The 27,138-nt window shown below is 49.3% G+C and overlaps 1 protein-coding gene across 1 annotated transcript in view; it reads left to right on the forward strand.

Moving 5' to 3' along the window:
* The window catches only part of Sema5b (semaphorin 5B), a 143,617-nt gene that overhangs the window by 19,032 nt on the left and 97,447 nt on the right, over window positions 1-27,138 (forward strand). Inside the window, exon 1 of the mRNA XM_021185096.3 lies at window positions 2,913-3,037. The gene's annotated coding sequence lies outside the window, so the exon portion shown is untranslated. Of the gene's footprint in view, window positions 3,038-27,138 lie in introns of the transcript that reaches the window.

The following is a 27,138-nucleotide window of genomic DNA, read 5'->3' on the forward strand; positions in this document are numbered from 1 at the left end:
CCCGCTACATTCACTGCTCTTTGGCTTGTTTGTTTGCGATAATTTGGTATTAATTACTGTATTTACATTCAGCTTAATTAACAGTGTTCAGATAGGTGGAGGATGGCTCTTCCTAGGAGTAATTATCACAGAGGTTATTGCAAAGGTCTAAGAAAGCGGCAGGAGCTGCTGCTGCTGCTGCTGCTGGAACCAGCGCTTCAGATTTTGTCCCAAGTACAATAATTCTAAGATTCTCTCCAGGCTGAGTTGGCCAAGTACCAGGGTATGCCTGGAGCAGGTGGTGAGCCAGGCTCAGGAAGAAACTGTCCCCTTTCTTAGTGTCCAGCCTCTGGAGCTCTCTGGTATTGAGAGTCCTTGAGTAATCACTGGTAATCAATACAACACAGTAGGATGCAATTAGGATTAATTAGCTCAGGGTTGTGAGCAGGCTTGCTCCTCAGCCTGTGTCTCTGAGTGTCTCCTTCTTGGCTCCTCCTAAAGATGATGGTCACCTTTCCTGTTTCCCCCAGACAAGGGTGTCGCCTCTTCTCTTCCTGCACCAACCTCCCTCCCCTGCTCATTCATAAGGTGGAGAGGGGAAGCCAGGAAGGGGTGTGGGAAGATGGTGGGAAGAGGATGGAGAGGGAAGAGTGCGAACAGCGGAAAGGGAAAGGCGGTGGGAAGACGCGTGAAGGACGGAGGCTTCGGAGGCTTTCCAAGAGACAGTGGTGGCCCTCAGAATCATCCAGAAGGCATTTGCCTATTTTCCCAGCCAGCCAAACAGCCTCCCTTCACTTCATGCAGCTTATGGAACATCATGGTTTTGGTTTAACCAAACGGTGCTTCTAAGGGCTTGGAGAGATGGCTCAGCAGTTCTCTTGCTGTTCTTGCAGAGGACCTCAGTATGATTCCCGGCATCCACACCAGGGGACTCACAACTGCAGATCCAGGGGATCCAATGTCTTCTTCTTGTCTCCACGGGCACCAGAACACACATGGCATACACTCACACAGACACACAAACCAACATATAGAATGAAAAGAAATCTTAAAAAGAGATGTTTTATAGTTCACATATTTGTATCTTTGCCATGGTGAAAACAATCCTCTAGGGATTGAGAGTGTGGGGGAGGGTTGGGCCAGTGTGTATAGCATGAAAGGGGTCCAGAGATTCTAGAAATTGGCTTCTACTCTCCAGATCTCTTGGTCTGTGTAGTGCATACTGCTTCTTCAGAGCTGACCTCCGGCTTAGATGTGTCTGTGCTCAGACGACGCTTTCTCCCCATCCCCATCTTTGCATCTCTCTTTGGGCCCAGAATAGGTTTTATCTTTGTGAGTTCTTCTTTATGCAGCACATTATGAGCTTCAGCATTTTTCTGTTGCCCTAGAAAGGCTATCTCTCTGAGGTCTGGTACTGTTTCCCTTTTCACAGCACCTCATAAAGGGCTTCCTTAGAGCACACCCTTTCTGTTCCACTCCCCTGGAGGTACTGGGGGGAAACATCCCGGGATTCCTACTGCCTGCATCCTGAGACTCCTACTGCCTGCATCTGGGACTCCTACCATCTCCATCCTTCTGCATTTTCCGAGGTTTCATTTTGTAACACGAAGTGCTTCACCTGGAGTGGGTTCTAATTCTCCAAAGCATTCCAGAGAGACTCTTAACGTTTTTATTCCCCTAAAGTATTATTTGGCGGTTTTCTCTGGTTCTCTCTTAGAAGCACACTTCTTTTAATTGTTCAGGTCCTTTGTCTTTCCCACTTTTTCACTTCCTTAGCTCACCTTATTTTATAATTAAAGTACCTCTTCTGTTCAGCAGAGGGCTCCCTTTCCATCCGTGCTTGTAGCCCTAGCATCTAGGATTTGAAGCTTGCGCTCCTCGACTTTCTCTGTCGACTTGTAGCCATCAGATACACTAGATCACTTAACTTGGAAACAATCCCGCCGGTGTGGCTGCGCTAAGGGTCCCTCTGCTGCGGAGATTACTCCTTCCCTCTAGGATCGAACATTCTTTGGATACCCTCCCAGTGTTCCTGAAGCCATTTCACTCCCTGGATCCCCTGCTGGTTCTTCATAGGAGGTTCGGTAGGGTGCACATCACTAACGCCAGTTTACAGCCGAGGAAACTGAGACTTAGAGAGATTCACCCAAGATCCTGTAGCTTGTGAGCTACACCCAAGGATTCACCCAAGATCCTGTAGCAACCGGTCAGCTCTGGCTTTCCGGTCCAGCCCAGCAGCTTAGCATCTCGCTGTTGCTGGAGTTGATTACAATCTCCCGGGTTTTAGTACGCGGTCCATTTCTCATTCATATTTCAAATCCACAGGCAGAAAAATGTTTCTACATAGCTAAAGGGGCTGGGGTATTGGGGACCCCAGGGTGTGTGTTGGGGGGAGAGCTTTCTCAGGCTCCAAGTTGGGGTTGGTTTGAGATGGGGATGGTAGAGCACGGTAAGGTAAGACCTAGCAAAAGATGGCAAAGGCTAGAGACCTAGGACAGAGGCAGCTTCTGTCCACCCATCCCCATAGCTCGCAAGCGAGGGGCCGGAGTTCTGCTAAGGGGCGAAATCGGGATGGAGGGCGCCCCCTCGCGCTCTCCCACTCTCCTCGGGGCTGGCGGGTGAAGCGCCAGCAGTCGCAGGTCCTCTCCATCCCCCTCCTCCTTTTCTCTCCCGCTCCCCTCCTTCTCTCCTCTGGCTTCCAACTCCTCCCCCACGCCTCCCCCCCACCCCTCCGCCTGCTCCCTCACTCTCCTCCTCCCGGCTCGCTCCGGCGCGCGGGGTCTGGAGCTAGTTGGAGCGCGGGGGTTGGTGCTGGAGCCCAGCTCCGCCGAGCCCCGCCGGTCGGCCGCGCATCCAGCGGCCGTTGGAGCAGCCTGAGCGCAGCGGGCCCGACCCGAGTCGGAGACTGCGACGGAGCGCTGAACCCGTAGTCCGAAGCCTTGCTGTTCCGCCGCCCCATTCCCAGACCGGCCACCAGCCCTCGGGTTCGTCGCTGTGGTCCGCACCGCCCGGAACCCAGGGCCGCGGGGAGCCCGGCACCTGCGCGTGCTGCCGGGAGGTGAGTCCGGGAGCTCCCGGAGCTTTTTCCCTCGCCAGCTGGGGCTGTGAGTTGCAAACTTCAGCAACTAGGATGGGTAGAGGGGTGGGAGTCCGGGGGCGCTGGTAAGTTGGAGGCACGTTGGTGAGGCTTCAGGGGGCTGGAGCGCGGGTCCCGGGGCTTCAATGCTGTCTGGGGCTACCTCGGCTGGGGCGCCACCGGTGCTGCTGCGTTCCTGACACCCGCTGGCTCTGGCTTCTGGCTCCACTGGGCTGCGATCAGCGCGTCTAGGCTGCAGCCGCGGCGGAGACCAAGATCGCGGGCCTGGAGTATGGGGACCGACCAGGGAAAGCGAGGGGGCAAAGGAACGGAGACTGGGCCGAGACAGAGGCTCAGCAGAGGGCGGGCGGGGAAATCTGGCAGAGGAAAAGTGCGGGCGGCGAGGCGCGTGGGAACGCGTGGCCGGCCCAGAGTGTGAAATCTCCCGCGCAGGGACGTCCCCATGCAGCCGCCACCAACCCAGCCCTTGCCGGATTCTTCCCAGACCCCTCCACCCCCTAGGCTACTCCAGCCTTAACTGGGCCCTTTGGAGCCCACACTCTGCCCTCTAAGGCCCTGGATGGAGCAGCCCGGGGCCCCTCGCTCCTGCCTCAGCCAGTGAAGCGGGTGCGGCGGCGGGAACCTGGGACTAAAGGGGCGATTTCCTGATTTATTTTTCTCATGGTAATTTGTCTTTGTGATTGGGGCTGCCCATTCACTTTCCGCTCACGTCGTGCGGGAGATCCAGCGCGGAGGGAGGGAGCGGGGGGGGGGTTGCGCTTGGGCACAAGGAGGGATGCGAACGGGAAAGGGGATCCGGGGACCCGAGCCGGGCGGGAGCTGAGACAGAAGTAGCAGCAGGACCCGCGGAGAAAAAGCGAAGGTGAAGAGGATCGGCCGAACGATGTGGGCTCCGTTGCCGGCCTCAAACTTTAAAGAACCAGACGACCACCTGAAGCGCCGATCTCACCCCTTCTGGTTGCTTTACCGGGGCCCGGTTCTGAGTCGTCTCGCCCTGCTGCGCCAGACATGAGTAGGCGCTGAGTTTGGATCTGGAGCGGTTGCCTCGGGACCTTGCCCCCAGGCCTGCGATCGTCTTCTGGCTTTTGATAATTGGAGAAGAGCCTGCAGAGCGCATCTGGTCAGCCCACCTTTAGTGGGCCATACGTTCTTGGTCAGCCAAATAGGACTGGGGCATTGGAAGTTTGACTGTGTCTAGAACCTACACGATCCTGCCTTCACTGGCCTTAACTCCGATCTCTTTTCTCCACCCTTTTGTAAATTCAATCTCCTTCCACCCGTCTCTGCTCTCCCATTGCCTACCCGCATTCTGTACCGACTTGGACCTCATTCTGCGGTGCTCTGTTCAACCTCCCTACCTACCCACCCCCATCTTTTAGTCCACCCCTTTCCAGTCTTCCTTACCCCTCTTGCCTTTTTTTCTTGGCATTTACAAGTGGCTTCTTGTCTTTCTGGAGCCCACGACCTTGAGGAAGGGGCAGAGGAGAATTCGAGCTTTAGAGTGGGACCTCACCAGTACTAGGGTATGTGGGAGGGGGAGAGTAAGAGGCTTGGAAAGAAAACATCCTGTCTAGAATCTAGCTTCTTCCCAGTGCAGGGGAAAGAAGGGTTAAAACGAGAGAGTACAGTGGTGTGTGTGTGTGTGTGTGTGTGTGTGTGTGTGTGTGTGTGTGTGTGATCTGTGAGCAACAAGAACCTTCGAGTTTCTGAGCTTTAGAGAGGACCCTCCAGGAGTAAAGGTCACCTGGGCTCTGGCAAATCAAGAAAGATATGTGTACCGGGGGTGTGTGTGTGTGTGTGTGTGTGTGTGTGTCCCTCCGTCAGTCCTTTCTGCCTATCACCAGCTATCGCCACCAGTTTAGGAAGGAATGGCAGGTCTCCCATCTCTACCTCTCCACCAATGTGAACCTCAAGCATCTCTAAATCGCCTATGCTGTGCAACCCACAGTATTAGGTGCTGATAAAAATAATGTTGAGGTTCAGGGCAGAATTCCCTGAGGCTTGGTGCCCAAGTGGTGGGCTTAGGCTTTCCTAAGAGAAGATTGGCTTGGTGAGTTTGATGGAACAGGACTGGGGTCCTTCCTCACCAGCTGCCTGTTTACAAAGAGGATCCTGCAGGGTAAGGGCCTGAGAGAGAGAGTTCCCTAATGACAAGGGTCAGACTAGAAAAGGCAGGGAGCCTGAGAGGCAGTATGATTGATTACATCTTTACATTGGGATAGGATGGATCCTGGCTCCAAAGTCCTTTCTTCCATCTCTTCTTTGGTTTATGTGGGTAGGCTTCAAGTTTTGTTTTGTTTTGTTTTTAGATTTATTTGTTTTACTTTATATTTCTATGAATGCTTTGCCTTCATGCATGCATGTGTACCATGTGTGTGCCTGTTGGATCCCCTGGAACTAGGACCATGGATGGTGGAGAGCCACCATGAGAGTGAATCCAGGTTCTCTGCAAGAGCAACAAGTGTCTCTAACCACTGAGCTGTCTTGCCAGCCTATTCTCCCTTGACCCTTTGAGACAATAGCCTAGGCTGACCTCAGACTCGACACTCCCCCTGCCTCAGCCTCTCGGGTGTTGGGATTACAGGTATGGGTTACCATGACTGGCCTCATCAGTCAGCTCTTCTCCAGGTTAGAGATGGTAGAGGGCTCCAAGACTGTTGTTGTTCAGGAGATCGCAAACTTAGACTCTACAGAAAGAAAGGCAGGCAACAATGTGATGATCGGGGAGACAATTAGAATGGATGGGTCTAAGGACAACTGGATGTTGAAAGCCAAACTATCCAGATGAAATGGTCCAAACAAATCAAACTTGTGGCTTTTAATTATCTGACTCACTATATCTACAGGCCAAAAAAAAAAAAAAAAATCGGGCAGTAGTGGTGCACGCCTTTAATCCCAGCACTCGGGAGGCAGAGGCAGGTGCATTTCTAAGTTCGAGGCCAGCCTGGTCTACAGAGTGAGTTCCAGGACAGCCAGGACTATACTGAAAAACCCTGTCTCAAAAAAAAAAAAAATTACGATTCTAAGACATGAGTATATCTGCTCTGGAGGGGCAGCATCATGCTGTTATGTTTCTCCGTACCTCGGGGAGCCACTGGAGTATTCCCCAACCCTGCTCTACATCCATTATGAACCTCAGCTTCCTCTCACCCCAGGGCCAAGTACCAGTCTTCTGAGAGATGATTATGCTTAAGTCAGGGGTTCTGAGCTCCATGCACCCGCTGACACAAGGTTCCAGTTATGGAGCTGAAGCTAGAACTCAAGCCCCCTACCCCAATGGAACCTAGTGGATGTAAACTAGTTTTATACTTACATAGGGGGAAAAAATCTATAACTTTTTCTGTCCCCCACCCACAATATGAAAAAAACCTTCAGAAGTCGGATGAGGGAAGACTGGAAGTTCACATTAGTTCTTCGGGAGTCCCAAGGAATATCTAGAGCCTCGAGCCCTAAGTGTGGTTCCAAAAGAGGGAAGGGGTTCCCCAGAAGAAGCAGGAGAGGGGTGCTAGTCATTTGTAGGAAAAGGGGCAGAGGAGAATTCGAGCTTTAGAGTGGGACCTCACCAGTACCAGGGTATGTGGGAGGGGGAGAGTAAGAGGCTTGGAAAGAAAACATCCTGTCTAGAATCTAGCTTCTTCCCAGTGCAGGGGAAAGAAGGGTTAAAACGAGAGAGTACAGTGGTGTGTGTGTGTGTGTGTGTGTGTGTGTGTGTGTGTGTGTGGAGAGATGGAGAGATGGCTGTTCTTCCAGAAGACCCACGTTTAATTCCCTGCACTCACATCATAACTCAAAACCAACTATAACTCTAGTTCCAGGGGATCCGACCAGTATGCATGCAGGGAAAACACCAATGCACATTAAATACATACATACATACATACATACATACATACATACATACATTTTTTTAAAAAGTGAACTTAACAGGGCTGAAGGTTGCTATGTGGAGTGTGTGGACTTGAACTTGGAAAGAAGATGGTATTGGGTCTAGTTGTTCTGATCATTGACCATAGCACTCCTATCCTTTGTGTTGGTTGCCTTTCTATATTGTAGGGACTCAAATAGATACTATAGTCAGCCAAGCCATTGATTCCACTGAGGTCTGAGGTGATAGAAGATACAAGATCAGAGTTCCTGATCAGACGTGCACACCTGACCTCGTCATACCGCCTCAAAGGACCCCAGGACTAAATTCTAAAACCCACCACTCATGTCCCAGTAGCCAGAAGTGCCTCGTGATCCTCAAAAGTTGACTTAGTGATTGTCTGAGCACACGGTAGAGGAGAGAGAGCAACAGAGGCAATGCATTTGTGTGTTTCCTAATTACTGAGCACCTCCTCTGTGCCAGGCACTGTGCTAGGGGCTGTAGACACGATAGCAAAGAAGACTTGTCTTTGGTCGCCCTTGGGGGTGTGAGTCAGCATTTCCAGGGGGAACGCAATTACCAACATTGCCTCCACGTCTGTGATAGGATTTACTGTGTCTGTGTTTTCTTCCCTGTACATTTGTCTAGGTGACCTGACATCTAATGTCAACTTGTCCAAAAGATTTGGGAGTTTAGACTTTGGACTGAGAAGACTAGGATTCTACTTCCTTAGCTGATACCACAAGTCCCCTCCAGTGACTTCAGACTTTTCAATTGTCAAATGTGGCTGAACTCCCTTCTACCTGGGCTCTCCTTTTGTAGCTTATATGGGCAACACCTAGAGTTTTGGAGGCATAAGGCTACCCTTTCCAAACCTCCCTCCTCTCAGCTTGGGTTTGGTGACATCTGCTGAGCTGAGGATCTTTGTATGTGTCGTTTCCACATCTGACAGATGTCCTCCAAGGGTTCTGTCTGAGGAAACCTTCCTTCAACCAGCTTGCATGCTAGAAAGAGGCAGCTAAGAGAAACTCCAACTGGAAGCAGAGCTCTTAAAGGAAATGGAGAGAAGGGAGCTGTGTGTTCTGTGGCCCTGCCATGCCCTTCCCTTCTGCTTTGGTGGTTTTGCCTTCCTGAGCTCAGAGATAGAAGCCAGACCTTGCAGAACACATACTTTAATCTCAGCAGAAGCAAGGGACTTATTGATAAGAGGTTATTAGGGCTGGTGACTTGAAAGTGTATGTGTGTGGGAGAGAGGGGGAGATGATAATTTTCTGTTCACTTTGTTGCTTGGCATCCTGGAGAACGGAGGAGGGACCCTGGGCCAGCAACAGCTTGGCAGTATTTGACCTTGAGCTTGAGTCCCAACGGTTGACCTGCGTCCTACGCTCCCAGTTCTGTCTGGCCTGAAACTGGAGAGTAGCGAGGACCCTACTTGGTCTTCCCAGAGTGCATGGAAGGCTTCAGTGCTACATGTGCTGAGTCTCGTCATGAAGCTGCCTCACCAATCTGTCTTTCATAAGAACAACTTAATCAGACTCACACCTAGAACTGGTTTGAATCTGAAGCCCTGCTGATATTATCAGACTTATCTTTGCATTTGAACCAGCAACCTCATGGCTGGCTCACGTCTTTTTGTGATGGGAAAAGTTCGTTCTTGGAGGGTGGCTAGTAACCATCTGTTCTATCCATCCCCAGAGGATCAAATTAGAAGAGATAGGTTTCAAGTATCGAGGAAGTTGGGTTAGCAGTGAGGGAGCTCCCTGACATGTCTGTAAAACTATCAGATTCCTTACCTACAAAAAGGAGGGTGACCCTCAAGGCCATCTTTGGCACTCAAGTCACCAATTTTTTAATAGAGACTTCAGTGGTCTTCTTGCCCTTCCAGGGGTCATGAATTGACTCTTGTTGTGGATTCTTTTCGAGGGGGTAGGGAAAGAAGGTTTAGTTTTAGGCCAGTTCTAACCACCACCACCACCACCACCACCACCACCACCACCACCAGCCCCTTAGTAACTCACATAACTGCCAGCCTCTGCATTCTCAGAAAGCAAGCACAGTCTCCTTTTAACTTCAGCCTAAGCCAAGAGTCCCATGGAAGTGAGTATGCATGGGTGCTAGGCTTGGGGTGTGTGTGTGTGTGTGTGTGTGTGTGTGTGTGTGTGTATGTGTGTTGAACACAGACATAGTACATCGCACAGCACAAGCCTCTTCCGTGCAGTTGTAGTGACTATCTGGAACTCCCTTCAGGATCCCAGCTGCAAGGATAACAAAAGAGCCACAGTTGGCTCTTAATTATTCAGGGATGGATGGATCCTGTATGCAGAGCACCCAACCAGAGGCCCCTTCCTCTTCTTTTGCTGTCCTCAGTAACCCTATACCTGGAGTGAGAAGCTGGCAGATCTTATCATTTAATGCCAACTTTTGTTTCTAGCAGCCTGCCCCTTCTTCTCTTTCTCCAAGGCACCTCAAGGAAACAAGGAAGCCTCTAAGAGGCCTCATCCACCTACAACAGACTACTTTCAGGGACCACACATTGCTCTGTTGACTGGCCGGAGGACAATTCTGTCCAAAAGCAGGCCAGAAGAGGAAAATATCATTGGGTCCTGCTTCTACATCCAAGTTCTTGTGGATGTCCCAGAGTCCTGCCGTCTTCTCTTTCTTCTACACTTTGTAAAGCTTGTAGTTTGTTTATGGAGTCGGTTGGTATACTGGATCTCATCAGGAACCCGTACCTACACTGCAGCAACATCATTGAGCAAAAACCTCCAACAGGCCAACACCTGATGAACACCTCTGCTAATGTCCCCCATGGCTGGGGGTAATTTTCTTGCAAAAGGCAGGTGCCTTGGGTTGTAGCTTCAGAGAAGGTTGGTGTTCTGAGTCCAGTGGAGAGAAGACTGCATACCACTGAATACTGGAAGCAGTGGCTTGGTCCAGGCCAATGCTGAATTCACTGGTGTGTGTGTGTGTGTGTGTGTGTGTGTGTGTGTAGACATATATATGACAAGGACTAGAAAGATGGCTCAGTGAGTAAGACTGCTTACAACCTGAGCTTACAAACTGACAACCTGAGTTCAGTCCCCAGAATCCATATTAAAATCTAGTGACTGTGAGGTGTATCTTTAATCCCTGTACTCTTACTGCACGATGGGAGGTAGAGGAAGGAGAACCACCTGGAAGTTCATAGGCCAGCTAGCTTGGAGTATGCTATGCTGTGGTAGACACTGAGCAGCAGCTCCTGAAAATTGTCCTCTGACCTCTGCGTACATGCAAGAGCATATTAATGCCTACACTCACATACATACACATGGTAAAGTAAAATATATAAGGGCATGGTAGCACATGCCTTTAACCCCAACATGAGGAAGGCAGAAGCTGGTGGATCTCTGAGCTCAAGGGTAGCCTGCCACCCATTTACATAACCGATTTCAGACAGACCAAGGCTATATGTCCAAAAAAACCAAAACTGAAACCTGAATACTATATGCATTTGACCATGTATTTGAATATGATAGTTACACATAACTGTCCTATCCTAGACTTCAACTGAGTTAGAATTCCTGAAGATAGAGCCTGTGTGTGTGTGTCCCATATGCAGCCCTGGTTGGGAGCCACTGACCTAAATCTTTCCTAGATTCCCCCTGGCCTCATGCCAATGGCATACAGCATCTCTCAGCTCTCTTCCAAATGGTCCGCTCCCGTTCCACCAGTACCAGCTCCGGCCTTCAGATCATAACCACTGCTGATGTTCCTGTATTCTGAATTTAATGACCTTTTATTACAAACTGATTATGGGAGCTCTTCTTAATATAATTTTGGGGGCATTTGTTCTTAAAAAGTGTTTATAAAAGAGATGCATCTATTCACCAGGTTGGCATATTTTCTTGCAGAGAGGTATGCAGTCAGTCGTGCTCAGACGTCTGCACTATTTTGCATCAGCTCTTTTCACTTAACATATTGTGATAATTTTCCCATGTCTTAAGTGTTTTTATAAAATGGACTTCTTAATGGATGCCTGTATTCCATCATTCGGATGCACTATAATTTATTTAGCAAACGCTCTGCGGTTGGACATGTAGACTGTAAGCCATTTTTCACCATTATAAATAACGCTGCAGTGAGCATCCTCGCACATAAATCTTTGTGCTATTGATGATTATTTCCTCCGAAAAGATTTCCTGGAGTGGAATCTTTATGCTTCTTTTTAACATGGTCCATTAAGACCATTTCTGACTGATTTTCTATAGCAATAATAGGCTCTTGAATTCAGAGCTGAAAAAGCAAACTGTTTTTCAGTGAACGCTGACGCTGTGGATGACTGCTTTGCCTTCCCTGACATGGCATCAAAATCCTTTGACCAATAGACTGTCGTAGGCTCACCCCCAGATCAATATCATATAATGCTGCCTTGGCCTTTAGAGAACACTCGGTGTCTTCTACCTCTGACCTTTCACGTTCTCGGCCTTTTGTTCTTCTACCTTTAACCCTTGAACTCTTTGCATTCCAGGCCCTGCAGGGCTTATTCTGCAATAACCACTGTTATTTATCATGGTTCCTGTGTACCAAGTAGTGTGCTAACCATTTTAAATGCATTGTCCTTTTCCATGCTTATACACCTTATGTACAGAAGTTTATTTTTATCTCCACTTTCCATACAAGGAACTTGAAACCTTGGAAGGTAAAACACTTTGCTCAAGGTTACACAGCCAACACGCTGGGATTTAAACCCAGCATCTTCATGCTTAACAGCTGCATATACATTTCTTCAGTTTTAAAAGTAACTTTTGCCTTGTGATATCAACAGCCAGTGTTCCACCAGCATCCTATGGGTACATATTGTGCCCCTCTCTAGCAGAAGGGGAGAAGCTGCTCACACATGACTATCAGGAGAAATGTGTTAGACATTATTCTTCCCTTTATTCACTTCTGTGTTCTTGAGACAGTCTCACTATCTCAGGCTGACCTTGAACTTCAGATCCTCTTGCCTCCCAAGTGCCGGGCTTGCTGGTGTATATCCCTACCTCCTTCCTTTTTACTCCCTTGATTATGTCCCTCCCACCCTCCCCAAACAGTTTGAGATAGCAAACACTCCTTTCACCCTCACCAAAGCTGCCAAGATCCCAGCATGCCTTGCAGCTGACCAGGTCCAAATATGACACATCTCTGTTACAGCTTCCCCAGCGAGTTGAGAGAGGTGGGCTGCCGCTTTCGCTGGGTGGATTATGAAGCTATCAGGGAGGTATGCTCTGGTATTTCAGAGGGTCGGTAGCCTGATTTTGTTGGAAGTCACATATTGCTTCAACTATAAGATTGTGTATATGCTTGCATTCTTAGGCCTACAGCTCATCATTGCTGAGAAGGTTGAGAATCCATTGATAACCAAGCCTGTCCCTTCTGATTGCATTCTGACTATGACCAAGAACCAGGTGGGAATGTGACAGAGTATTCAGATGCAAGAGAACGCATCGGCTGTTTTCAACGTCTGGAGAAAGAAATGTCACGTTGAGAGACCTTTCTTAGGTTGTAGGAAGTCTGATTTGGGGAAGAACGAGCTTATGACTGGAGGTTTCAAAAGGGGAGCCACTTTGTGGCAAGTGAGCTCCCAGGAAGACCAAGCTACCCATTTTTACCCATGATTTGGATAAGACTGGAGTAATCGAGCTTATCAAATTTGTTGATGACAGGGCCATAATGGGCAGCTTCTATAAAAGACAGAATAAAGATTCAAAAATGATCTCAACAGACTGGAATGCTGGGTTTAAACTAACAGAACGGAATTTAACAGGGGCAGATGGAAAGTCGCATTTAGATCGCAGAAATTAATTACGGAAGCTCTTGAGGGGGCTGGGAAGGGGGGCAGACCTGATTTGGTTGAGAGCCTGAGAAAAAGATCGGAGGGGTTTGATGTTGCATGGACTTCATAGGGACCCCCACAAGGTGATGGGGTTGCTCAAAATAACACCATCTTAAATGGCAAAAAGAGATTCAAGAGTCAGTATGTACTCTCCCTGGTCATCTGGACATGGATTCTCAAGGAGCCATTGACCAACCTAAGGTTGGTCAGTGGAAGGTGCTTGGCACAGGGAGGGGATTGGGACACACAGCTATGGAAGTACCAGAGTAAAGAGTTACTGTGTTCAGAGAGAGGGGACATGGCTGCAGTCATGGTCATGGTGGCTGACTATAGAAGCAACAGGGTGCCACTAGAACCCATGGAGCTCTTCAACCTGGGGGAAACAGAGGACTCTAGAATGGAAAGTCCCAGAGGTCGGACATTTCAGAAGACACTGGGAAGGTTCAGTGAAGTAACTCTCTATTCAGCCCTCCCTACTGGGGAGCTCCTGCCCTGGAGACAGATGATGGTCCAGCCCAGGGTGGGGCATTTGGTTCCCTTCTGCTCCTGGAAGGCAGTAGTTCTCAAGCTGAGCTCCCTGCTCAGCAGCTGCAGCAGTTGCACCATCTTGAGCTTGTCAGGACTGGTCCAGCATTTGAGTGGCATCTGGCTCTTACTATATCAGCTGTTTCTGGCACCTAGATCTTTAACTCTCCAGAACGTTGTACGTCTTGCTGGACTTGGAGGAACTTTGGATCCTGCTCCGTGGTTCCTCCTGTTGCTGGGTGCTCTCCCTTTCTGAGCCCCCTGCCCAACCCCATACCACATGATGAAGGAATGTGGGTTTAATGGAAGATGACAGGATGCAGCAGCTTCCCACTACTGTAACACCTAAGGAAATCATCTTATGAAGACAAAAAAAGGTTTGTCCTGCCTCACTGTGGCTGAGGTTTCAGCCCATGATGGCTTAGACCATTGCTTTTGAGCCTACAGCAAGACAGTATATATTGGCAGCTGAATAAGACAAAACCACTCACCTCACAACCAGGACACAAGAAAGGGAAGACGAAGAGGTCAGAATTCTGCAGACCCTCTCATGGACATACTCACACTGACCTAAAGACATTAGCTCCATCCTTTAAAGATTCAGTCACTTTTCAGTAGTACTACGCTGATGAACAAGACTTTTCCCACATAGGCCAAAAGAACTGGTATCCACAAAACATCCCAAGAGGGCTGGAGAGATGGCTCAGTGGTTAAAAGCACTGACTGCTCTTCCGAAGGTCCTGAGTTCGAATCCCAGCAACCACATGGTGGCTCACAACCATCCGTAATGAGATCTGATGTCCTCTTCTGGTGCATCTGAAGACAGCTACAGTGTACTTATGTATAATAATAAATAAACCTTTAAAAAAAATCCCAAGAGCAAGTTCTCAGCACAAGGGAGATATATTTGCCCCAGAGGAACAAAAGGAAGGGAATAAGATACAAGATAGGGGATGGAGGCTGTGGGGGAGGGAAAGGGAACAGGGAGGGGAGGTAGGGATTTTTTGCTCTGAAGGGACAAAGGACTGCCTCTGGATAAAATGGAGACAGATGTTCCCCCTAGACAAATAGCAGTTTATAAGAAGAAAAAGGGAACCAGTGTTAAAATGAGTTGGTTAATTTTAATTGGGCATGTTAATTGGGCAGGCCAAAAGACAGTTTTTGATTGCTGGACTTCAATACTTTGATAGCTGGAGTTTGATGGTCAGCCTCAGCAGGAGGGGGTAGCCAAGGGAGTAGACACTGGTGGCTAGCTTTGGGAATGTAATTTAACAGTTTAGCAAGGCAGAGGGAATGGGGGAAGGACAAGGCCAGGCAGAGCCATGATTGTCACACCGGGTCCTGCTAAGGTTCTTCCTGGACCTCTTGGGAGCACTGCAGATCCAAACTCTTTCTGTGGCTCGTGTGGATGCTCACCATTAAAATTCAATCGTGCTGGGAGGGTTCTCCCCAGTGGCATTGTAATTGCCTGTTGCTGTACGATGTGTTTATAGAAAGAAAAAGAAATATAAGAATATGTTCTGTGGGGGTGTGGTGAGGTATGGGGTAGAGGGGGTACCTCAGCAGGCCCATGCCAAGGCAACCGTTCCTCCTGAGCGACCAGGCACACGATGGTATAGTATAGAATAGAATTTATTCAGGGCATGGGGAGAGGGGTTAAGAGGATAGTAGAGGTAGAGAAAGGCAGAGAGAAGGAGAGAGTAGAGAAGTAGAGGCCAGCCATGAGCACGTGGAGAGAGAGGGGGCAAGGGAATGGGAAGGGAAGAGCCCAAGAGTATAAGAGAGAAGCAAGCGAGAAGCAAGAATAGAGAGAAGGGGGCAAACAGCTCCTTTTATAGTGGGCCAGGCCTACCTGGCTGTTGCCAGGTAACTGTGGGGAGGAGCATACTTGGCTGTTGCCAGGTAACTGTGGGGTGGAGCTTAGACTGAATGCTAACACTGTATGTGATTCTGGAGGCCTGAGAAGCATAGGCTCTCCCACTTTCTTCACAGCCCACTCGATTGTGGGGCTCTGGAAAGTTGGATGAGTTTAACTTCCTTTTACTTCGAGGCACTGGGCCTTGTGCATGGCAGGCAAGTGCTCTTAGCAGAACTCTATCCTCAGCCTCTCGATTGACTTTAAAGTACAGGCTCCCAACTCCGGAGAAAGCCAGAGCTGCGTTGTTTCTCATCCCTTCTCCCTCCTGGAAACATACACGGTTTCCTCCTCCCAGCCTCACCAAGTCACATCCAAGTCTTGACTTCTTGCCCGAAGTACACTGTTTAATCTGCTGAGGCCAACTGGGAAAAGTTTTGAGGGCAAAACATCTCATGGTGGCCTCTAAGTTTAAACAGGTAAGAGGCCTACGGTTGGTAGCAAGCCGGGCAGGGATGGGAATGGCTCCTCAGAACGATCAAAAGTGATCAAAATCTTGAGTACTTCAGAAATAGAAAGCTCAGTTCTCTTAATAGGTACAAGGTGTTTGATTGGTTGATTGATTTGTTTGTTTGCTTGCTATAATACCTCGTAGGCAGTCCACAGTCATTTCTCTCCCTCCGAGCTGCATGTTGTCTCTGTGTGATTGCTCCAGCAAGCTCCACCCCCTCTCCTCTGCTTCTCATCTTTCCCAAACTTCCTTAATCTTCTGAAGTGTCTCTTATATCTGGGCCCAGGACTCTCAGATCTCCCATCTTTGTGGTTCTGCAGGGGGGAGGAGCAGGCAGGTGGGTCGGGATGACCAGTCCAGGTACGACACTCTCTGTTAAGGTAGCTTCTGGTTTGACCTGGCTGCCGTTGGGCAGCCTCACAGCACTATTGGGTTTTGATTGGCCTTAGCCGATCATCAGACACTCTCCCAGGTCCCTTTACCTTAAGCTGTTACAGCTCCATCTTCCCCGAGTCTGTCTTTGTGCTTCTTGGGCTTCCTAGGCTTGTCATAAGAAAGTACCACCAGCGGGGTGGACCAAACAGCAGGCATGTGCTGTGTCACAGGCTGAGCAGCTGGAGGTCCTGCACGGGCAGGGTTGATGCTCTCTGCAGGGATGCGGTTGAGGATTTTACTCATGCTTCTTGTATTAGTTGGCAGTCTTGGGTGTTTCTTCACTTAGAGACGATTTAGTCTATTTCTGCCTTGGTCTCTACTCGTATGCATCTGTCCCCAGATTTCCCTTCTTTATAAGGGCACCGCCATTCACACTGGGTGAGGGCTTCACCCTTCCCCGGTATGACTCCATGTAATTCAATTGGCAATAATCCTATTTTCAAATAAAGCTCCACTCTGAGATATTGGGGGCTAAAGATGTCAGAATATGATTCCGAGGGGCGGCATATGATTTGCCCCATGAGTATGCTGTAGCTTTTTGGTGTCTCGGGTGGAACTTTCCATTTGTTCCCCGCTTCGTTTTCTCCACTTCAGTTGCATCTCTCTCTCCAGCTGATTGGGATCTTGTAGGCCCTGTTTCTGGCATCCAGGATTTTTTTTTTTTGCTGTTGCTCCTGGCGTGCGCCGCTTCCTGTGTGTTGATGATCCAAAGGATTGATAAGACACTGAAGTAGGCTGGAGCTCTGTAGTGGGCCTCCTCTCTCCTTCCAAGGCCTGTTGGGAAGCACCCTGAGGGCTAGGTCATACAGCAGTGACGAGTTCTGCTAACATCCACCTTCCAGCTTCCTCGTCTGGCTTGCACACATCATTTTCTGAAGAGCTCAAGAGCGGCTCTCTGAGTAAACCCCCATTTCCCTCGTCTGCAGCACGGTGACCCCGTCAACGGAAGAGATGAGCTCTGCCTGACAGGACTTCATAACAGCACACGAGCTGTCTGCCTGTGATCTCAGTGTCCTGTCCAAGAGTCCACCACCCTCCATTAACAGTCTCCACAGGAAATTTTTCTCAGGCAGCACATTGGCTTCGCTGTTCTGTGGTTTGCAAAAAAATGACCTCAGACCTCTGGAAATGAGGGTTGCAGTGGTCTGTCAGAACCCTTCTCCCCCTCCCCCCATCCACCCACAGGGTTTGCCAAGATCCTGTCAGGACTCCTGTAAGACTCCCCCACAGCTGTTTGGAACCTCGTTTGCATGTTCGCTCTTCCCTGGGCCAAGTGGCTTGCTGCATTCAGAGCAGATCAGGTTCTGGTGTCCCTGCCAGCCTTGCTGTGGCCCTTCTGTGCCTGGACTGCTCTCTTAGTCTCCTTCCCAAAGAGTCTCATATCACACAGATAAGATGAAGCAAGGGATAACTCGGGACCTGACAGAGAAGCAGCTGGATCTACCATCACCGACATCTTAGGTCCTAGGCAGGTGGTTCCTACGCTCTGGCTTTGCGTACTTCAAAAGCTGGGTTGGATCCAGGAGGGGTGCTCCCCTGAAGGCCTCATGCTCTGCTGTAAAAACCGCTTGGAGTGGCCTAAAGAGCCGGCAGCCTCACAAGCCTGAGTTTGAATCCCCACTCGGCCTAGGGCGATTTAGGTCAGCTTATTTCTCTTCCTGAAGACTCAAGTTTCCTCACCTGTGAAATGGCCATGATACTCACTTCAGGATTACTGTGGGGTTGAATGACATTTTTCCTTCTGTAAAGCAGGTCGCGTGCAAGAGGCCTGGCGAATCTCAGGAATAAAACAGTGGGCAGGAGGGAGCTGTAGTCTGCACACAGCCAGGGACAGGGGGCCCAGTCAGGTAGGGTCCAATGTGAGAGGCTGGGGGCTGTGTCTGCCTAGAGGCCACTGGAACAGCGAAAGTGGGATTCTGAGAAAGACCAGGAAGACTGAGCAGTTTCCAGAAGGATTAGAGTGTGTGAGGATCTCCTAGTTGTCTGAGAGTTTGTAGAAACCGAATGTATTTTAGCTTGTAAAAAAAACCCTATGGGTAGATAGGATTTTATTACCCCATCTTATAGACGGGGCTGACCGCTGAGCTAAGGAGATGTTCAGCTGTCTGTGACTGAACGCTGGACATTCAAGCCGCGTGCCTTGGCTGCCTCCCTGCTCTCTCCTCCTTCTGTGATGATTGATGCTCTGCCTCCTTCCAGCCTCATCTGTCCTGTTGCCTGCCTGCCTCCTTGGTTCCACCTACAGGATTTTGTGTGGAAACAAATCCTCAGACTATCTCCTCCTTGGAGATGGGTTCCCAGCTCTGCTCCTCTCTCAGGCCCAGGGACCCCTACAGGGCCTTACTGGGACCTTGTCCCTTCCCCCACTCTTCAGTATGCTTGTGGGGAGGATCTGAGGCCACTGGGGATATTCTGCTGTGGCTTAGCAGGAAAGGAACTCTTAGCACTGGGATGGAGGGGGGGGGGTGAGGGAAGAGGAGGGAGGCCTTCCATGTTGGTGCCCACAGCCCGACATCTCAAGGGCTCCTAAGGGAGGGAGAGGCAGCAAGATGGCTGCTGCTACTAATTAACCCGTGGCTTTAATTACACTTCACTGCCCTGTCCTGCTGTGAAAGAGGATTGTTCAGAGTTTGTCACACTGGGCTAAATGTTTGGAACCTTTCCACTTCAGAAACTCTTTTCCTTAGGGCAGGCCTGGGTCTAAGTAAGGAAGAGTGGGAACCGGGAGGACATGTTGGCGACTCACCCTCACCCTGGTCATCTGTGGTGAAAGCCTTCCTGATTGTGACTGAAGCTCTCTGTTGGTAGCTTGATGCTGTGGCCACTTCCAGGGGTCCTAATGAAGGGAAAATGGGCTAGGGGACACAGAGGGAGAAGGGAAGCTGGCCTTATGGTGGACAAATACATGAAGGGGCCAATTGTGGTGAGACCTGTATTCTTAAAGAGAAGCTACCTTGTGTGAGAATCTACTGTGAGCTAATCTCAGCTCCTTAGAAAGGCCTAAGGGAGGAGATGGGCAGGGAGAGGGGTTTACACTGGAGGAAAGTTAAGGGTGTACTGAGTAGCTTTTGGCGTGAGGATCCGGGTCATACCCCACTGTAGCGCCTGGTGTGGTGTCATGGCGGGATGCACCTGATACATCCACAGAAGATCCCTGGGGCTCCATGGCAGGCTCTCTAGCCTGATTGGTGAGCTCAAGGCCAATGAGAAACCCTGTCTCAAAAGAAGGTAGACGCCTTGTTCGGGGGGATGATACTCAGGATTGTCCTCTGTATGTACACACACACACACACACACACACACACACACGCACATGCACATTTGAAAAAGATTGCCTACCATCCCATGTCCATAGTAAGTAGGCTCGAGGCCAGGTCACAGTGAACCTAAGCTGGTTTTGTCCTCTGATGCGGGGTCTCACAGCCTGCAGTCTCCTGGTGGGTGAGGTTAGCATGAGGTACTGAACAGAGCGACGTTCCTGTGATGGGAGAGAAGTTTAGTACCTCTTCTCACAGAGCGGAGAGGTTCAAGCATTTAAGGTGCTTTTTTGGTGAGGATATATCACTGGAATCAGATGTGTTCTGCCCTTTGACCCCAGGAAGTGGTTTCTCAGCCAGCACTGACCCATGCTCCTTTCTTCCCTACTCTTGCCTCTTACTCCTCTGTCTCTCCTCTCTCTCACACTCTGGACTGTCCCTGCAATAGCCTCCCCGGGGGCAGAATCCTTGGCTTCACCCTGAATCCTCTAGGAACCTTGCATAGCTGGGACCCGTCAGGGACCCCGTGGCCCTGAGTGTTCTCGCTGATGCCAATGTCAGTTTTTGGGTTAGAGCTTTCTTCACACAGGTCCCAGGTAGTCTAATCCTGTACGAAGATCTCAGCTCAGTTCTTTTATAGGCACAGGGCATCTGGGCAGTCAGGTTCTCTTCAGTGAGCCAGCATGAGTATGGGCTTGGCTGTGTGTGACAGGAAGGGGGTGGGCTAGGGCGACTGTTTTAGAAGCTTTGTGTACCACATACTCTGTCCCCTAACCACATGTTCCCTAATCTCCAGGGGGCCAGGCCACAGGATGCTCTCACATCTTACAGATGGGAAAACTGAGGCCCAGTAGTTGAGTAACTGGCCCCAGATTCTACTCTGCCTCCCTGAATTTCTCTGTCCCTTCACTGACAGGGGAGGATGAGGAGACAGCTTTTGGTGACACAGGAGGGCTTTCTTTTTTTCTTTTTTTAACATGAGTACACTGTAGCTGCCTTCAGACACACCAGAAGAGGGCATCGGATCCCATCACAAATGCTTGTGAGCCACCATGTGGCTGCTGGGAATTGAACTCAGGACCTCTGGAAGAGCAGTCAGTGCTCTTAACCGCTGAGCCATCTCTGCAGCCAAGAGGGCTTTCTAATATCTTTTACTTGTGTTCAGTATTGACCTCTGAGACTGTTCGCTTGTCAAGAGGCTCCAGAACAGGTTGTGTGTTCCCATATTCAAGGAAGTTCCTGGCCTTAGTGACAGAGTTGTGGCTAGTTTTATTCCAACTTGAAACAAGTCAGTGGAGAATATGCCTCCAGGTGATAGGGCTAAAGGCCAGCCTGTAGGGCTTTCCCCCTTTTCTTTCCTTTTCTTTCAATATTTGTTTGTTTATTTGTTTATTTATGAGTACTTTTTTGTACTTACTTTTGCACACCAGAAGACAGCATCAGACCGTCATGAGCTGCCATGTGGGTTTTGAGACATGAACTTGGGCTGGAGAAATGGCTCAGAGCTTAAGAGCACTGGCTGCTCTTCCAGAGATCCTGAGTTCAATTCCTGGCAACCACATGGTGGCTTACAACCATCTATAATGGGATCTGATGCCCTCTTCTCGTGTGTCCAAAGATAGTGACAGTGTACTCATGATGTGCTCTTAACCACTGAGCCATGTCTCCAGCCCCTAGGGCATTTTCTTAATTCACGATTGATGGAAGAGGGTCCAGCCCATTGTTGGTGGCCCTGGATTCTATCTATATATTTTTAAAAAGCAGGCTGAGCAAATCAATATGCAGCCTGGTTGCCTGCCACCAGGTTCCTGGCCTGCTTCCTTTGTTGATGAAGTGTAAGCTGCATAAACCCTCTCCCCGCAAGTTGCAGTGGCCATGGTGTTTCATCACAGCTACAGTAACCCTAACTAAGACAGCTGGTGAGGAGATTTAGAGAGGTTCCTTAAAGAGGATGTGGATGTGGGCGGGGTGCTGCTTGGCTGGTGCCTATGGGTGCACCATTCTTTGAGGTACCAGGTAAACTGTTTGATTCCCTTTGGCGGGGGCGTCTTCTTCTGTTGGGATTTTTGTCAAAATCCCAGCTGGTTTTAAATTCAAACTCTGTGAAGTGATCATAGCATGGCTGGAAATGTTTTCAGGGACCTTGCGGCTCTCAGGGCTCAGGAGCCGTGGCAACACACCTAGTACAGGCTGAGGGGCTGTTAGTGGATGCACAGTGGCTTTGATCATGGCCACGCCAGCTGTGACTTTGGCTTCAGGACCAAGTCAGTCCTTCTAGCTGAGTGACAGTGGATGCTGATGGAAGCTGGTGCGGAGAGGTCGCTGGCATTCTCAGGGATAGCTGGGAACAAGTGGGCATCCCGGGACAAGTGGACAGTCTGGGAGCTTCCAGCATTTTTCCTTGTTTGCTGATATTTACATCTCAGAATAAGAAGTGAGAAACCAGGGTCTCCGGCCTCAGTCAGGTGCGTTGGGGAAGGGCTTGTAATGTGAAGAAACGTTCACATTTCTACACCAGGTCACTGCAGGTCACTCCAACATCCCGTGGTTTCGAAGGAGCCTGAAAGCAAACACTGCTGCCCAGGATTATGGTTGGCTGTAGGGGTCTGACAGCTCTCAGCCAGTGTGTTGCTCCACAGGGTGCCATTTCTCACAGAAGACCTCTAGGCCTTCCCTTCTCCAAGTCCTCCTCCAATGCCTGCCACACTCCTCTTACTGTTTCGTTAGCCTGACATCGTCTGGAGCACCCACAGGTCCCAGGACGACTAGGCTCCGCACAAGTGGGTTGTACACAACGTGACTCTAGCCTTAGCTTCCCTTTGCTTTAGTCGCTGTGTGCTGTTATTAGCTCTAAGACCGTAACACACCCAATTCTCACTACCCCTGAACCCTCCTCCCAATACATGTGCAGAGCATGTTTTCTTTCCAGAGTCTCCTGATTTTATATTTCACATCCTGGAGCTGGAATGACCACCATTCTCCTCCTCTCCCTCTAATCAGACCCAGCCGGCCCTTTTCCACAAGCCTTCCCTTGCCTCTCTCGTCTGGGAGGATCATTCTTCATGTCTGCCAGGTTGTCCAAGGTGTGGTGCACACCACTGCTGTTATATAACTACTCAGAGTCCATACCGCTGGCTCCCAACTCTTAAAATTTCTGCCCTGTGTGAGGTTGGTGTTTAACTCCTGAGAGGTCCTGGGTTCAAGTCCTAGCATCAAAAAGAAAGGCCAGGCGTGGTGGCACAAGCCTTTAATTCCAGCATTCCAGGAAGCAAAGGCAGGCAGATCTCTGAGTTTGAGGCCAGCCTGGTCTACAAAGCAAGTTTCAGGACAGCCAGGGCTACACATAAAGACCCTATCTTGGGAGTGGGGTGGGATGGGAGGGTGGAGGGGGGCAAGAAAAGAAAGGAAGGAAAACCCAGTTCTTCCTGGTGTCCCTCACACCTTATCTTCATGAACTGCCCCTGCTTTGAGTTCCCTCTTTCCTCTGGTCCCCAGCCAAGGCAGACACAGTGGCCCTTTTTGTGGGATGCTGTCAACTACCTACTGTGTGCTCCCAGGAACCAGCTGTTCCCCCAGTGCTGGGGAGGGGAAAGAATGGAGCAGAAACTCTGCTTCCTGGAGCTTGTTTTCTGAGCAGGAAAGGCAGACTTGACAGTGAACTCAGTAAGTCGTATGATGAGTCCATAAATCCCTTCAGTGTGTGGAAGCCGATAAACACCGAAGGTGCTGTCTTGGCTTGACCGTTAGCACGAGAGCAGAGATCAGAAGATGATCTGTAGGAGTCGTTCCTCTCCTTACACCACGTGGGTCCCAAGACTCAAACTCAGAGGGTGAGGCTCGGTGAAGTGCGCTTCCACCTCTCCAGGCCTCTCTGGCATATTTGAAAATAAATTTCAGGTATGAAGTTTTGTCTATAGATGTCTCATTGTGCATCTCGTCTGATAAGTTAAATTACCACATCGAACAAAAGGGACAAAAATGGCAAGGGGTTGCTTTACTGTCATTTATAACAGGCTTGTCTCACCACATATTAGAAACACCTTGAAAGTAAGGATGGGGCTTAAGGGAAAAAAATCCAGTGCTTAGGAATGGGGCAAAGGGGTGACCATGTGTCTAGAAACACTTCCAGGTCCACCCAAGGCTTAGTTAGTTTGAGAGGAATGCTTTTTCTTTGGTTGGTTTTTTGTTTTGTTTTTTTCGAGACAGGGTTTCTCTGTATAGCCCTGGCTGTCCTGGAACTCACTTTGTAGACCAGGCTGGCCTCGAACTCAGAAATCCGCCTGCCTCTGCCTCCCAAGTGCTGGGATTAAAGGCGTGTGCCACCACTGCCCGGCATGAGAGGAATGCTTTTTGATATTCAGTTTTGCTACTGATTAGGACCAGACCTTATGAATCAAGATGTTCGCTTATTGATGTCAAGGCTCAAAGCACACAATAAATGTGTGTTTTCCCTAAGAGAGACATGGATGATTTCTAGGCTGAAGGAAAGAGAACTCATACCTCAGGGTTTTACCGCCCTGAACCATGTTGGTCAGTTCTGTCTCTGTTTCAAAGTTATTTCTGCATACTTCTTCTGCATGGTTGTCCTAACAACCATTATTCTTCAAATCCTCTTTTGAATCAGCTTTACCCGTCCTCATCAATGAGTTGGATAGTTGTCCTCAAGGGAGCACCCTGAACTTTACACTTGAGAGAGGCTTGAATATGACCCGTGTCTTCCTTAGTCAGCTGCCTACCTGGACTGTGCATTGGTGGACTAGGTTTGGTAGGTTTGGACTTGATTTTTTTTTTTTTTTTTTTTTTTTTTTGTCTATGAAGGACAAGCCCGAATTTGGATAGAGAAGTGTTTGACAGATGCCACTGGCTTGAGCTAGAGTGGAAGCCATCCAAAGAGGTGTCCTGGCTCTGCTAGGTGGCGTCTGTCTTATCATAATAAAGGAGGACTGGGGTTTGGCAGAGAAGTTCCAGGAGCTACACAGAGAACCTTTGGCTTTCATCTGCTCCTGGAAGCAAGGTTCCAAGAGTAGAGGATGGGACAGAAGTGGGTAACAGCAAGACGTGTGTGTGTGTGTGTGTGTGTGTGTGTGTGTGTGTGTATGCACACGCGAGCTCACACAAGCACACATGTATGTTTGGGGGGGGATGAGCTCAAGAGGGTGTACTGGCTTGCCAATTTGTCCCGTGCTTAGAGGGAAAGGGTGTCACGGTGGGAGTGTTCTTTTATCTCTAAAAATTACCAGCCTCTCATTCCTCACGCTCCTCTGGGTGGGAAGTTCTCTTTTATATCTTATTCCAATTATTCCATTATAGTTCAGGCCCCGGGATACAGAGAGAGGCGGGGACTATCTGGAAATGCAGCTGCGGCTGTGGGAGGGCTTGTTTGTGGCTCTGAGCAGCTGCCCTTTTCATCCTGAGAGGTGGTGTTGAGAGCCTGTGGGGGAGGGGCAGGGTCTTACATGGAACCCTGCTGACTGTGGTTGGGGCATCCCTGGCTTTCCAAGGCCAGGATGCTCAACAGAGAGGCCCCCAACTTCCCTTGTTTAAAGACACAGTTGCCATCCCAGCCTTCTTCGGGACCCTCTGGGAAGCTGTAGGTCACCCTAAGCCGAGCATCCGGTCTCCAGTTTTCAGTCTTAGCATCAGTAGTCGAGCAACAGTCATGCCAAGCAAATTCTTTAGCAAGCTGTTAAAGGGAAATGCTACTATGGTATAAAGGTTGACTGTGTTCAATATTCTATTTAAAATGGTGTGACATAGCTTTAATGGCATCGTTTTCTATGGAGCTAGGATGACTTTTGAAAGTTACCCAATCAGGAGGTGGGAAGCTGACTTAGTAAACAACGTGTTTGTTACACAGGCATGAGGGTCTGATTTTGGATCCCTGACACCCCGTCACCCTTGACACTTGCATAAAAAGTTGGGCATGATAGCATACCTTTAATCAGAGCACCGGGGAGGTAGAGACAGGAGGATTGTTGGTGCTTGCTGACCGGCCAGTATAGGCGGTTGATGAGTTCTGGGTTCAGTGAGAGACTCAGTCTTCTAAAACAAAGGGAAGGATGGAGAGATGGTGCAGCAGTCAAAGCAATTTCAGCTCTTGCTGAAGACCTGAGTTTGGTTCCCATCGTCCATACTAAATGGCTCACAACTACTGTAACTCCAGTCCCAGGGATCCATTGCCCTCTTCTAGTCTCCATGGATACTGTACACACACACACACACACACACACACACACACACACACACAGTCTTAAAATGGAAAAAAAAAGAAAGAGAAGAGAGGAGAGGAGAGGAGAGGAGAGAGAGAGAGAGAGAGAGAGAGAGAGAGAGAGAGAGAGAGAGAGAGAGAAGGAGAAAAAGGCAGACAGTGACAAAGGAAAATACCTGAATTGCCCTTTGGTCTCTACACAGGCACACACACATATCCATGTGCACACACACCCAAGAGTGCATACACATGTACACACACACACATGCACACATGCACCTGAGCGAGCACACACATATATATGCACACACATGCATACATGCACACACTTCAACAAACACATACGCATGCACGCATGCATGCACACATGTACTCACACACAGAGGAGAGGGAAAGAAACAATGTGCATGTGTACCCAAACACACATAAATATGCATGCTCACAATACAACTCTCACTCAATGTTTAAAAATATTTATAGGGGCCGGGCATGGTGGTGCACGCCTTTAATCCCAGCACTCGGGAGGCAGAGGCAGGTGGATTTCTGAGTTCAAGGCCAACCTGGTCTACAGAGTTCCAGAACAGCCAGGGCTACACAGAGAAACCCTGTCTTCTCGAAAAACCAAAAAAAAACCAAAAAACAAAAAAAAACAAAAAAAAATTGTGTGCGGTTGTGTGTTTTGTGTGTATGTAGATAGGTGTGCCACATTTGTGCCTGGTGCCAGTGAAAGTCAGATGAGAATGTTGGATCACCTGGAACTGGAGCTACAGATGGTTGTAAGCTACTATGTGGGTGCTGGGATTCAAACTTGGGTCCTCTGTAAGAGCAGCCAGTGCTCTCAGCCATTCAGACGTCCCTCAGTGCTGCTGCTCCTGCATACATTTTTAAAATATTAGAAAGTAGTTACCGGGCTGGCGAGATGGCTCAGCGGGTAAGAGCACTGACTGCTCTTCCAAAGGTCCTGAGTTCAAATCCCAGCAACCACATGGTGGTTCACAACCACCCGTAATGAGATCTGGTGTGTCTGAAATCAGCTACAGTGTACTTACATATAATAATAAATAAATCTTAAAAAAAGAGATTAAAAAAAAAGAGAAAGAAAGTAGTTACCTAGCCATCAGTAGGGACAGTGCTCACTAGCATTTGAGCACTGTTGGGAGACAGAAGGCAGCCGCTGAAGGAAGGCAGTCTTCTTCTCTTCTCGACTGTCTTTAGTCATTCATCTTGACTCTTGTCAACTGTTGCTCCTTCCTTTATCTCTTCCCATCACTCGGTCCACATATCACCCACTGGATATCCACTGGGCCACATTTGGCAACACTAGCTAGGCAATGAGGACACCAAAAAGGATGACCCACTCTCTCAGCTACACCCAGTGCACAGCAGTCCTTTATGAGTGACAGCACTGTCTGGCTGATGGAATGGGCACCTTTGTTGTGAACCTGGAAAGGCCTGAGGTGGTCTATTCCATGAGCTGATGAGAGAGCGGGTGTCAAAGAAGCCTCTACAGGACAAGAGTTGGGGCTCAGTGGTAGGAGTGTTTCAGGGGCAA

The sequence above is a fragment of the Mus caroli genome, unplaced genomic scaffold (assembly GCF_978045245.1).
Source record: "Mus caroli unplaced genomic scaffold, Mus_caroli_1 scaffold_17, whole genome shotgun sequence".
NCBI lineage: Eukaryota > Metazoa > Chordata > Mammalia > Rodentia > Muridae > Mus > Mus caroli.